General features: G+C 35.6%; 1 protein-coding gene across 1 annotated transcript in view; it reads left to right on the top strand.

Moving 5' to 3' along the window:
* The first annotated feature begins 2,325 nt into the window (after positions 1-2,325).
* Positions 2,326-12,782, top strand: part of Ostn (osteocrin) — a 41,130-nt gene continuing 30,673 nt past the window's right edge. Inside the window, exon 1 of the mRNA XM_013513489.1 lies at positions 2,326-2,534. The gene's annotated coding sequence lies outside the window, so the exon portion shown is untranslated. The remainder of the gene's footprint in view (positions 2,535-12,782) is intronic.

The following is a 12,782-nucleotide window of genomic DNA, read 5'->3' as shown; positions in this document are numbered from 1 at the left end:
ATTGGTCTTTACAAAGACTTCTATTTGTAGGTCTGTCTGAAATTTGAGCTTAAACTATGTGCTGGGTCTCTTTTATCTCCCTTCTCTCCATTATTTTACCAGTTAGATTCCACCAAGGGAAATGGAAACTAGAAAAAAGTACTGCAATCTTAGTTTTTGGTTTACAGGTTGCATCCTCCTCTAGTTTGCTCTGGACAAGTGTTGTCTTTTGATAAAAAAAAAAAAAAGGTCACACTTCTGCAAGACAACTTTCTGTCCTGGAATTCTTGTGTCCCTGGGTGCCTGAAATCCTTGTTACCCCTTCAGAACTAGGGAACTGTCTATTACTACATCATTATATTGCACCATCTCTCTGGTTCCTATACCTTCTGCACAAATTGCATTTTCTTCCATTTACTCAGTTTGAAGGTACCTCTTTTTTTTTACCACCAGAATCCTGACTGACACAGACAGCAAGCTTCAATCTCTGGTTCCAGTACTTTTAAGCTATAAGGACTTGGGCTATGCATTTAACAAATTTAAACTTCCATGTTTACACCTGTCACATATGAGTAATGCCTCATTGAGAAGGTTTTTTTGGGAATTAAATAATAATATGTCAACTGACAAAGTATTCATCAATATTTTCCTCCTTTCCATCTCAGTTTCTCTCCATCTATCACTGAATCCTTATTTTCTATGTCTTTTATCTCTTTTCACCCTCCCATTTCTCCTCCCTTTTTAAAGATATTTGAGTTTTTTTCTATCAAGTACAAATGCATAAGTAGAACACTTAGCCATGTATAATGTATAGAAGCCTGTATACATGGCTTAAATGTACCATGATTGTGTTCCTGGAATAAACTGTTGCTATTTCTACTGCTGCAGAACAGTTAAGTCAAACTTTTGAATTAGGTCAACAAAATCCACAAATAGGGTGGAATCTTTGGACTGTCTAAGCAGGGACAGATCTGGAATAAATCAGGTGCAGATATCACTTGTCAGCATGCTAAGGGAGACATTTCAAATAAGGGTAGAAGGTCCGTCAAGTGTATTGGCTATGGTACTGTCAAGAAGCATCATTTAAATCTATATTGAGAATTTTCCATCATGTGTATTCCGGTTCATAATTATTTCATGGCAGTAATGTCTAAACAAGGGTCCACAATAAGGCTGTATTTTTATCTTGACTTGTAAGCTATCACTGCCAACTACTCACATTTCAAGCTTGTGCAGACATATGTTATCCCTGGAAACCCTTCATAAAAATGAAGCGTTTTACTGTCCCACCAATTCAGCGTGTTCTGGTCAGCTCTCTCTTATTCCAAATTAACCATGTAATCATTCCTACACTAGTGAGTAGTATTTTAAATGGCTTTTCAGCCAAACCAAAAGGCACAAATTCATTTCTATTTGTGCAAAAGTATGATCTGGTTTGGATTCTGTTTTCTAGCTTTGTAAGTAGCAAGACAGAATGCATGGGCAGAAGACTATGTGCAAGATGAAAGAGGCTTGTATTTGAAATCGGGCTCTGTTTGCCTCCCCTAGCTGCATGGTCTCATAGAATCACTTCATTTATCATAGCCTCATGCCCTGTGTCTGTTAAATGGGAGCCTGCTGCTGGACAAATAAGCCAATAAAGATTTTAGGACATAATTTATTACCTTTAGAATGTAACAGTCTATTTTTTAAGAATTTGTGAATTAGTAGACAGTGAGAATGAAAGACACCTTCAGAAAGAAGCAGGAATACTTTTGGTTGAAAGGACATTAAAATACTGGAAAATAAGAGCAAGATAAGAATGACTACAACATCTGCATTTAGAGCCTGCATGTCACAGTTCAGTATTTATAGGTTTGTTAGCGACAGGCTTCCCAGCACAGCTCGTTAATTACGACGCAGCTAGGAGTTTCGCTGACACAGCACTGTGCACCTGACCAAGGCTGAGAGACTCGTTACCTCCATAGATGATCATCTCATGAAGGCTCTGAAAAGGGCACTAATAAATCAGTTTGGGTTTCTGGTTATAAACTCTTTAAATCTTACTTTGAAATGCCCTGGTGAGTTTAGCAAATTTTAGGGCATTTTGTTTTCCAAGTATGATTTGTCATACTCAGAGCTGGACTAAAACCTCAGATAGAGGTGACGGGTCTGACGCTGAATACAATACTAAATATATACTTAAATTTTCCGTAGTTAAGCTCCCATTGCTCTTAAATGCCATAAAGCCATAGATAGAAGAGGAAAACAAGGGGAGGGGAGAGGGAGCGAGGGAGGGAGAGGGAGAGGGGGAAGGAGGGGAGGAGGGAGAAGAGAGTGGCAGAGAGAGAGAGAGAGAGAGAGAGAGAGAGAGGGAGGACTGAAAAAAGCCTTGGGAAAATGTGCAGTGGAAAATCTGTAGAAATGATGTAAGAGAAAGCAAAGGCAGGGATTGGAGTGAGAGATGTATAACTGAGACTATAAAAACTTCGAAAGAAAATTCACCATCAAGGCTGGGATCTGGAGAAACTACACAGACAGGACTCTACAGTCAGAATCTCCTGATTTATTACAAGGTAAGTTACATGTAAAAACTGATGAAGATCTAAGGTTTTCTTTCCCTCTTAAACTGTTATGTTTGCTTCCACATACTTTTAAAATATTTTTCATATCTTGGTTTTGTTAAAATTAAAATGGGTTTGTTGGGTATAAATTTTCCCTTTCTGAAATGATTAGATTATCCAAGAGATTTCTGTAATTCAAACTGACGGTGGAGCTAATTGTGTGCTCAGACACTTCATACTAATTACATTGTTTTGTGCTTTTTCTTAAAATTTCAAAGCAAAGAGGAAACGAGAATGATCCTACCTGATGTTAACGATATTACTTTGTTTTTAATCACAGATGTCAATATCAGGAAATTACTTAATGAACAAAAGTGGTCTAGTTTAAATAATTTGTGTAGAAAGGAAGGTTTTTCTTTTATCCTCACTTCTATCAAAATTGGAATATAAGAACATGTTTTAAGTAATCAAACTACATTCTATAAATCTAAAGCATCCATTGCTTTTATCATTAGAACAATGAAATATATAAATATGACAGTAAAATTTAGTTGAAGTAGACTTAAACTATGTCTTTTCAGGATTAGAAGTATTCTTGCTATTTAGTGATTGAATTAAGAATTGTAATTCCAAATTTGTTTGGAATTTTAAATTTGTTTACAGTTTACAGTTTTAGAGCAGTTTTGTTTCAGGTTTTGATCTATAAATCTAAGCATGCACTCAATAAGCTCAGCTTGAATGATACGAGATAGTTCTCCTTTGAATTAGAATAGACAATAGGCTTAGGAACATCATTATTATTTGTTCTGAGTTATCCTTTTAGAAGTGGATTATGATGATTTTAAAGCACATAAAAATTACAGAATTACTACTGTCCCTGTGCTAGTTATCTACCCAAAATCATCTGCATCTTCTCTGCTTTTGTGCTACTCTGATACAACATTTTTCTAAAGAAAGCCTTGTGTAGTTATGAGTTGAAGCCTCCCTTATCCAGGAATCACCCTATGGCTTCATTCGAGAAGTTAAAGTTCGTAAGTTTGACATTTGTTTTCCCAAGGTTTTTTTTTTAACTGATTCCTATGATGAATCATGAGCAAGAGAGAAGCAGATATCTTTAGTTGACTAAAGGGTCACCTCAAACCTCAGCGTTTCCATAATAAAATATTCCTAATGATTTGTTTTACTGAGTGATAAATTAGATTAATTGAGCTTGCCTCAAAGGAAAATAATTCAAGGTAGGAAATCCAAAAATATTGTCCTAGCTCTGCCAGCATACCTAGATGCTTGAGACAAGCTTTAAGCATGAATCATAGTTCAACAGTACCATTTACTGAAAGAGACAAAAGAAATAAACAGTACAGGCATAAGAATAATAGTGACCAGGAGAAGCTCTCTTATGAGTCACTTTTCCCCATTACACAGAAAAAGGACTCAGTGTCACAGAATCTAGAGACTAATCTTTAGACATTACCTAATTTAACTTTTTATCAACATTTTACCTAATGTGATCCCTCCCCATCAGCGATTTTTGCTTAGATTTGATAATGAAATCAAAAGAGCACAAGCTTTGGAAACAGAAAACCAGACTTCTATTCACAGCCATGATTTCCACAGCTTTGTGAACCTGGACTAATCATTCAGCCTCCCTGAGGCTTTTCCTTACTCTTGGTGAGTCTGTGGGGCTGAGTTAGGGACCTACAATTTCCTCCCTAGCCCTGGAAACCTCTGTAACCAGCCCAGCTCCCTTAGGTTGGGTGATGTCTTTTTGGTAAGGCATTTTTAGCTGAGCTCATTCCCTGATTCTCCAATTAGGTATCAGGATATCTTCATGGAGCAGTGACAAGCATCACTTGCTACCGATTGCCTAGTGTCTGGTTGGCTGAAAGTGGCTGCTGCTCAATGTTGCCTTGTATTCTGCACAGACACTTCCATTAGCTCAAGCCATTCTACCAAACACCCCGCCCTGCAGTAACGATGCTCCTGCCACAACCTTCTCTCTCTTCCTCCTCACATATCTTAGCACTTCCTCACCACCTCTCTGAACCTCCCTTTCAAGCAAACTCATTCACTCCGAGACTCACTTTTTCTGTCTACTGAGAGTGTTAGATTTGGCAGTTTCTAACACTGCCTCTGCCTTTCTAAAGTGCTGCATTCCTTTGACACAAAGACTCTCCCTCCACACATGAACATTGCCCTTGAAAAGCATTATATATAAAATGATATCAAAAATTCACTTTGGTTGATATAATTCAAGCTTGAAGACTAATTATGTTTTGAATACCACTGAGTGCTCTTCCCATTTGCCTTTTTCCCAGGAGGATATTCTCTGCAACTTGTGTGTTACTACTTTCACAGGACAGACAACAATCATACAGTAATACATCATATGAGCCTTTGCATTTAGGACTTTCTTTAGTGAAATTACTTTCCCTCACTCAATGATTTTATTATATTTTATTTTCCAGATGCCAAGGACTAATTTTGTTCCTTAAAATTATGGATGGAAAATGACATTTTTTCAGAAAAGTAAAAAAAGCTAGTAGAAATATTTTGAAGAATTCTCACATTTAGAAGACTATATCTGGATAATATAAATATTACTTCTTGACTAACAAATTTGTACTAGTAACTTTCCATGTATTGTTCCTAACCCTCCATCAACCTGCAAATAATCCTTGTCCCATTTTCCTGATAAAGGTGTTAAAAAACAGAGGCTAAATAATATGTCTGGTCAGGATTAAGATTTAGGTCTACACATCATGACTAAAGCCTTTCTACTCATTCACTTTGTTGTTTTGGAAAGTGTACCGTCAATGCCAGGAGATAGATAGAAAATCAAGGTTCTAAAATAACTTAAATTATCTTAGTTTATCAATTTTGTATAAAATAGAATTATAATACTGTCTGTATTAAATCGAGCCTGATTGTTGTGAAGATTAAGAAAACAAATTTATGTTAAATTAGTAAAACGCTATCCAAATGATTTTTAAAATTTGCTTACACTTCAAGTTACACTTGAAGGAAATGCAGTTGCTCAAGATCAGCTGCTGCAGGAAGAAATTTCTGTAAGTGAACAATGTAGGTAGGGGACAAGAGAGTCTTACTGACTTTTATCATTCTGGTACTCACATACAGACAATGCCTCATAAGCACATCCTGTGCTTGCGTATTGTAAAAGTTATGATTTCCTTCCTTCATTTGCAATTTAGAGAGTACTATTTCATTGATTACATCAGCTTACATAATATAAGCCAAATGTAATGTTTTTATTTAGTATTATATATGAGTACAAAATGAGACAAAGAGTGAAAGGTGCAGTGATATTCCAGCTCATTTTCAAGCGTATATATCCTATATTTAACCTCATTTATCCAATTTCACTGTGAAAACCTTTTCTATGCCACTTTAAAATTACCTATGTATCCAATGGCCAACCAGCGTATAACTTGGACCTCATGGTTTTCCCTATCCACAGTTTTAAAGGTTCTTTTTGTCCCTTTTAGTGGGCATTAGAATTAAACAACAAATTTTAACGTAACTGTGTACAGTCATATGCCAAAGTTCTTTTACATTTATAGGTATCATGGTTTCATATCAGGAAATGTTTAGCTATACAGAAATCTAAGTGCAGGTTATTGTTTAACAAGAAGAAATCTTAAAACTCTAGAAGGACGATTATTCTGGAATAGGGACACATGCCACTTTCATTAGAATGAGACTGGATCAGGTGTAATGTTAAAAGACATGCCAGGATTCTAAAGTGAGCTTCCGCACATTCTACTCTAAGGATAAAGACTTGGATCAGTCTCTTCTCTTTTCTAAATTTATGTCAGATTATTGACACGGATTTAGTGTACATGTTGATAGAAGTGGCACTGAACTCCTGTTTAACTACCATATGAGGCTGCTTCCTTCCTTCATTAAGAACATCACGCTGACTCTGTGCTAGGCATCCTCTTACATGCCAAGAAGCATTGGTGAACACGGTTTAGTCACCGTTCTCTCAGAAGCTCACAACTAAATTCTGTCAAACCGGCCGATCTGACTTTCAACGGGATCTTTCTTTTGTAAGGTGATAGTACGTAGAAAAGAGTGGAAGTGGTGCTAAGAAGAATAAAATAACGTAATACACATGCACAAGTAAATTATCCTTCTTCCTGATTTGCAGCATTCAGGGAAAATGACATATGAAGATCTGCACTGCGTTTAAAGTCACTTTAAAATGCAGGTGTCTATCACATTAGGAATAACTCATCCAAAATTTCTTTATTTGAAATTTGTTTTGGGGTGGAGACATGTTTTATATTTATACAAATAGGTTATACTTGAAAGAGCATGAAACTAGGAGTCTGAAAATGTAAGTTGTTACTATGGCTCTCGTAATTGGCTTCATGACTTTGGAAAATTTACTACGGCCAATTTACTGCTTCTTCCTAAGAAATAAAGAAGGATACATTCCCCATACTTTCATTTTTTGTAAAATAAAATCAGGAAATGTTAAATTTCTCAGTATCAACTTGCACTTTATTTTCAAAATTATACCCAACACATAAAGTATAATGACCATCATGTAATTTATTTAATTTCATAAGGAAAGTTTTAAATAAATGGCTAAGCATCATAAGTATTACTCGGATGTACTGTATTTTGGTGAGAATGATATGCATGATATATATGTCAGCAAAAAAAGCTACAAGCTATACTTCAATTGCTCTTGATTCAACTGTTCCTCATTTTTAAAACTTTTATTTGAATTATAAAAATATTAAACTTATTCCCTGCTTCCAAGTACTGAATGCCACAGCTACACTCAATTGCTGTTTGTGAAGCCAATTTCACCAAAGTTTGTGGACTCACAGCCCCAGTAAAGAAGTGAACCCAGTGATATGAAATTTGAGGTTAGTGTTCCAACCATCTGGTTGCTTCATTCATCAAAACCAGAAACAACCTTGCTCAAAACTCCATTAAACTATTGCTACTCACTGAAATATTGAGATTATCTGTATAGTGGCAAACTATAATTTATCCTCTTAATTTTTTCATATGAGTTTTGCATATTGTGTCTATGAATGGTTTTGGAGATCGCTCAAGAGTGAATGGAAACTTCATGTTTTTTGGGAGAAGTCGCTCAGTAGCTGTCGTTTTTATGATGTAATCAGTCCCATATTAACTTGCAGTTCAGGCACCATTCTTTTTTATTTATTTATTTATTTTTTTTTTATTTTAAGGATAAAAGGAGGGAAACATTAACAGACATACAACATTTTACAACATATCACAAGCACAATACAGACAATACAGAGTTCCAAACAAAGTGGTAGGGAATTAACAATGGTGGTTGTATTACATATTGATATCTTCAAAGTGGCTTCTCATGAAAACAGATATAGACATGCAATACTGGTCAACCAAAGACTCATTGACAGTTTCTTTCAGCATAGAAACAGCAGACAGAAGAACAACCATGTTATCTATCCTGTATATACATACATACAAAATTTCTCCTTCTTTCCCTTCTCTTTTCCCACATCCCAGAAGCCCTTTACTCTTCGGTGGTTTCCTATCATTTCACAGTGTCTATCATACCTCCGAGTTTAACTTAACTCTTTCAAGTTTTACACTAGTGACACAATGCGGTGCTTGCACATGTATGTTTGATTTATTTCACTTATGAGTATGGTCTCTAGTTGTGACCATTTAAATATAAAGGCCTCGAGTTTATCTTTCTTTACAGCTGAGTAATATTCCATTATATAAAAGTACCATAATTTTCTTATCCAATCCTCGGTGGATGGACATTTGGGTTGCTTCCACATTTTAGCAATTACAAATTGTGCTGCTATGAACATAGGTGCACATATATCACTGTGATATGATGTTTTTAGATCTTCTGGGAAAATACCCAGCAGGGGGATAGCTGGGTTGAATGGGACCTCTAAACCTAGTTTTCGGAGGAATCTCCAAACTGATTTCCACAGTGGTTTCACCAGTCTGCATTCCCACCAGCAGTGGAGAAGGGTTCCTATTTCTCCACAGCCTCGCCAGCATTTGTTATTGGTTGATTTCTTAATGCTAGCCATTCTTACTGGGGTAAGGTGGAATCTTAGTGTTGTTTTAATTTGCATTTCTCGAATGACTAATGATGTTGAACATTTTCTCATATATTTATTTGCCGTTTGTATCTCCTTGTCTGAGAAATGTGTGTTCATCTCAGCTGCCCATTTTTGGATTGGGTCTTTGAATTTGGAGGGGCTGAAATTTTTTAATTCTTTATATGTTCTAGATAGAAGCCCTTTGTCTGAGGGACAATCAGCTAAAATTTTTTCCAAAAACCAGGCACCATTCTTGAGTTCCCACTGCAAAAGTCTTAGCTATGATGAAATGTGAAAAAACTGGTGTGGTCAGTTTTTTTTGTAAATTTGTCATGTTTTCAGTAAATGACGTTAAATATACAATTAAATAATTTTAGTACCTTTGTTCAGGGACCTTAACACCTTTATGACTTTTCCTGTTCGTAAACTAATCAAATCATTAAAATTAATTAATCAAATATTATTAATTAATGAACTACATTTTATTAGACAAGGTAGCGTGTTTAACAGTCTTGCTCAAAGTGGCCAGGTCAGTAAGATATTCAGCAAGAATATTTGTTTTTAGTTTCACATCTAATCCTGAGTTTTTTCCTTACTACCACAGAAATACAGAGTCTGCTAAAAAACATATGCACAATCAGTAAACGCAAAACTTGTGAAAATATTTTAATACTATATTTATTGTGATATCATGAGATTAGCACAAGTTATAGCCTCCACAATTACAAGAGGTGCTCAAGGTGTTAGCCATGAGCTCCCAGACATTTATTAGTATGGTGAACTGCTGCCTGAGTAACCTTGGTCATTGGGATTGCTCCACATGCATTTTCCGTCTCTTCTACAAGGACTGGTTATACAGTGGGTTTCCTGTGATATAAAACCTCTTCTAGGATCCTCCAGCACCATCTGTTGAGAAAACATCATTCAAGTTTTCTTTTTCTGAAGTGTATATATATTTGTTGGCAGACTATATTCTTCTGATTCTACAGAGTCCCTACATATTGACTGAAAATTTTATTTTTCAACAATTGTTAATTCAGAGGCAGATTTTTGGAGTAACATATGAAAATATGTATAGATGAAGGCATAAGTGTGTGATATTTGTGGAGATTTCAGATGTCTGAAAATTATTATGAAAATCTCTGATTTTGTATCCACTAATTCTGTGTCCACCAAAGTTTGTGTTTACTGTGAATGTATTCAAGTGATCATCTTATTTTGATGAGCAAACTCTTAATTTAAATGCAAGGCAGCAAGACACAGTCAATTCTTTTAAAAGTATTACTATTAATTATGTTTTTAAAAATTTACATCTGACAATCAAGTTGAATATCACAGCACTCTTTCCTTCTCTGAACCCAAACGAGAAGACATAACTCTGTGCTCTGACCTATAATAGAACCTCAGTTCTATCAATTTTTGTTTCAAAACTGTAGGGCAGTAAGTCTAATGACTTACATATAGTAGAAAAAAGGGAAAATAGATAAGAAGTCCCAAGTAAGGGCTGGGGATATAGCTCAGTGGCACAAGTGCCTGCCTGGCAAGCGCAAGGTCCTGAGTTCAATTCCAGTATGAAAAAATAAAAATAAAAAAGGTTCAACTAAACACGTGATAGTAAATGTATATACTATATTTCATCAATTCTGACTTATATTTAACATTTCTGAAATTTCAGTGTCTTATACTTGATACCATGTGACAATTTAATGGATAGCATTTTTTTCTTAAAACACATTTTAAAAAACAGAATCTATCACTATAAATGGCATCTTACAATCAAAGCTTTAGGGCTTCTGTCTTTTTAGCTCAAAATACCTAAAATTATACTTATATTTATGTCATAGCTAATTGTAGTCTTATGTACAGCATCCAGCTGATGTGAAGAATAGCAGCAAGATTTCCTTACCTAAACCTCTACCAAGTACTATCATCATCTATGATGTTTGTACTTCCATCAGAAAAGAGCCAAGTTCACCAACTGAGTTTTAAAGGCCAAAAGCAACATCAGAGGTCAGTTAGGCTAACTCCATTTTCATTAGCCTAGGGGAAAAAAGCTTTACCCAATACCACATCATTAAATAACAGAGCCAATGAAGACACAGAGCGCCATGACACCTGCACCAAAAATCTTATTTCAGTGCACTGCGCTGAGATTGTGTTAAGCATTCACTATTAGATGCTTGAAAACTTATTTTCACTCTGTTAGCTTCTATTCCTGAAGCTCTTCTGTATTGCCAAATAAGACCTGCATTACTGTAACTTAATACAATGGGATAAAGGGTAAGAAGATGAACTCACTGTCTTACAGATTTTCTTGGGGCCACTCCAACTCATTGTGCCTGAAAAACCACCTTTCTTTTCAGGGAAAGAACCTGAAGGCATTGCTGGGTCCAGGCACACATGGCCGTTTCATGGTGTCAGAACGAGGTGCCCCATAGAACATGTCCTGTTAAACCTCTTTAAATACCTAGCTCTGTCAAAGTGGAAAGAGAAGACAAAAAACACAAGGATGAATTAGTTCATTAACCTTTTATTTTTAATGAAGTCCTTTTTTAGATGTATATTGGAAAAGGGAGGGTGGGATAGAGCCTATTTGAAATATTTCTAAGCAAAATACTGGAGAAAATAAAAATTCCCCAATGGTATCAAGATTCACCCAGGGCCAAGGATATAGCTCAGCGGCACGAGTGCCTGCCTGGCGAGCACAAGGTTCTGAGTTCGATTCCCACTACCAAAAAAAATATTCACCCAAAAACCCAGTACTCTTGTGAGCTTCCAATGTTTTGATTAACTATCCATAAGGCAAATGTTAATCATAAGGTCTCAGATTGAAGGGAAATTTTTAATCAGCTGAGCAATATCTTTTTCTTTAATGCCAGCCTTCAAGTGCACATAATTTAAGTTTTATTCATTAAAAATGCATTAAATCAGATATCAGTTCACCTTGCTTCTCTTTAGCATTTTCCTTCATTCCAGGTTGATTTCTTTTTTTCCAAAATGATTCTCAATCTTTTTTCTTCCAAACTCACTTGGAATGACTCATTGCTACACTAATTCTGAATAATGAAAATATTCTTCTTCATACTGACAGTCTTCTCATTAGAGTCAGGTTTAAATACATTTGCACCAATTTCTGTACTGCTGGGTTTCAACAGCAGTGTGTCGATATAAACTAAGACTGCTCCAAATGAATAAATAAACAATATATGTTGTTTCCCAAATTTAAGTGACAGAACTCCACTCCTTTCCACCTGGATCTATCCACCACTACACCAGTCTGAATTTGGAGGATCGTTACAGTATAAAATTATTTTGTATATGCCAAAGCCTTTGATTCAAAGTTTAAGATATAATATAAATACCAATAAACATTTATTTATTCAGCAGTGTTACTTAATAAGTGAAAATATACCATTATCCTATTGCCTAATGATGAGTGAAGTATATACAAAAAAAGGCAAGTTCCGTGCACACTGTCTCTTTTGAAATGCCTCACTACCCAGAAGAATATTATTCAAAACTTACTGAATAAAAATGAATGATGTGTTAAAAAGAGTGTAACCCCTTTGGTAAATCCACATAGTCAGTGGACATCCTTCGAGGTTTCCTTCTGTGATCCGGAGTGTACATGGACCAAGGAGATTTTTAAATCATAGGCTATATTTATCCACTATCAACAAAATAGGGAAATGGGGATAAACAGAGTCTTTTCCTTTCCTCCCTATAATTTCCTCTGCTGCTAATTTTATAGCAATCAAGTTTCAACTAGTTAATCAAATGTCTTTTGTGTGGCAGGTGCCAGGGTGCTTGTTTGCATTAGTGTACCAAAGGCCATATTTAGAGACTTGGCCTTTCACTTAACTGGCTATGAGCGTAGTTTTAAGCCATTAAATGTGTGTATTTAAACTCAGCATTTATTTTTACATCTTCTTATCCAAATAATCAGGATGTGGTTATCTGTTAGATGATACATTATGACTTTTTTTCTGATATACACCCATGCACAAAAATATACGTCTCAGACTAGTCGTCAATATTATAAACATCCATCATCCTGAGCCCTTTACAGGATTTCAGAGATGAAGAGAACTCTGGTTAGTAAAATGTACATAAAAATAGTTAAAGGAAATCCACATGGAAAGGTTTATAAAGTTAGGTGAATTCACAC

This window comes from Chinchilla lanigera, unplaced genomic scaffold, assembly GCF_000276665.1.
Source record: "Chinchilla lanigera isolate Chin_1 unplaced genomic scaffold, ChiLan1.0 scaffold00019, whole genome shotgun sequence".
NCBI lineage: Eukaryota > Metazoa > Chordata > Mammalia > Rodentia > Chinchillidae > Chinchilla > Chinchilla lanigera.
This window is presented reverse-complemented; position numbering and strand designations above follow the sequence as displayed.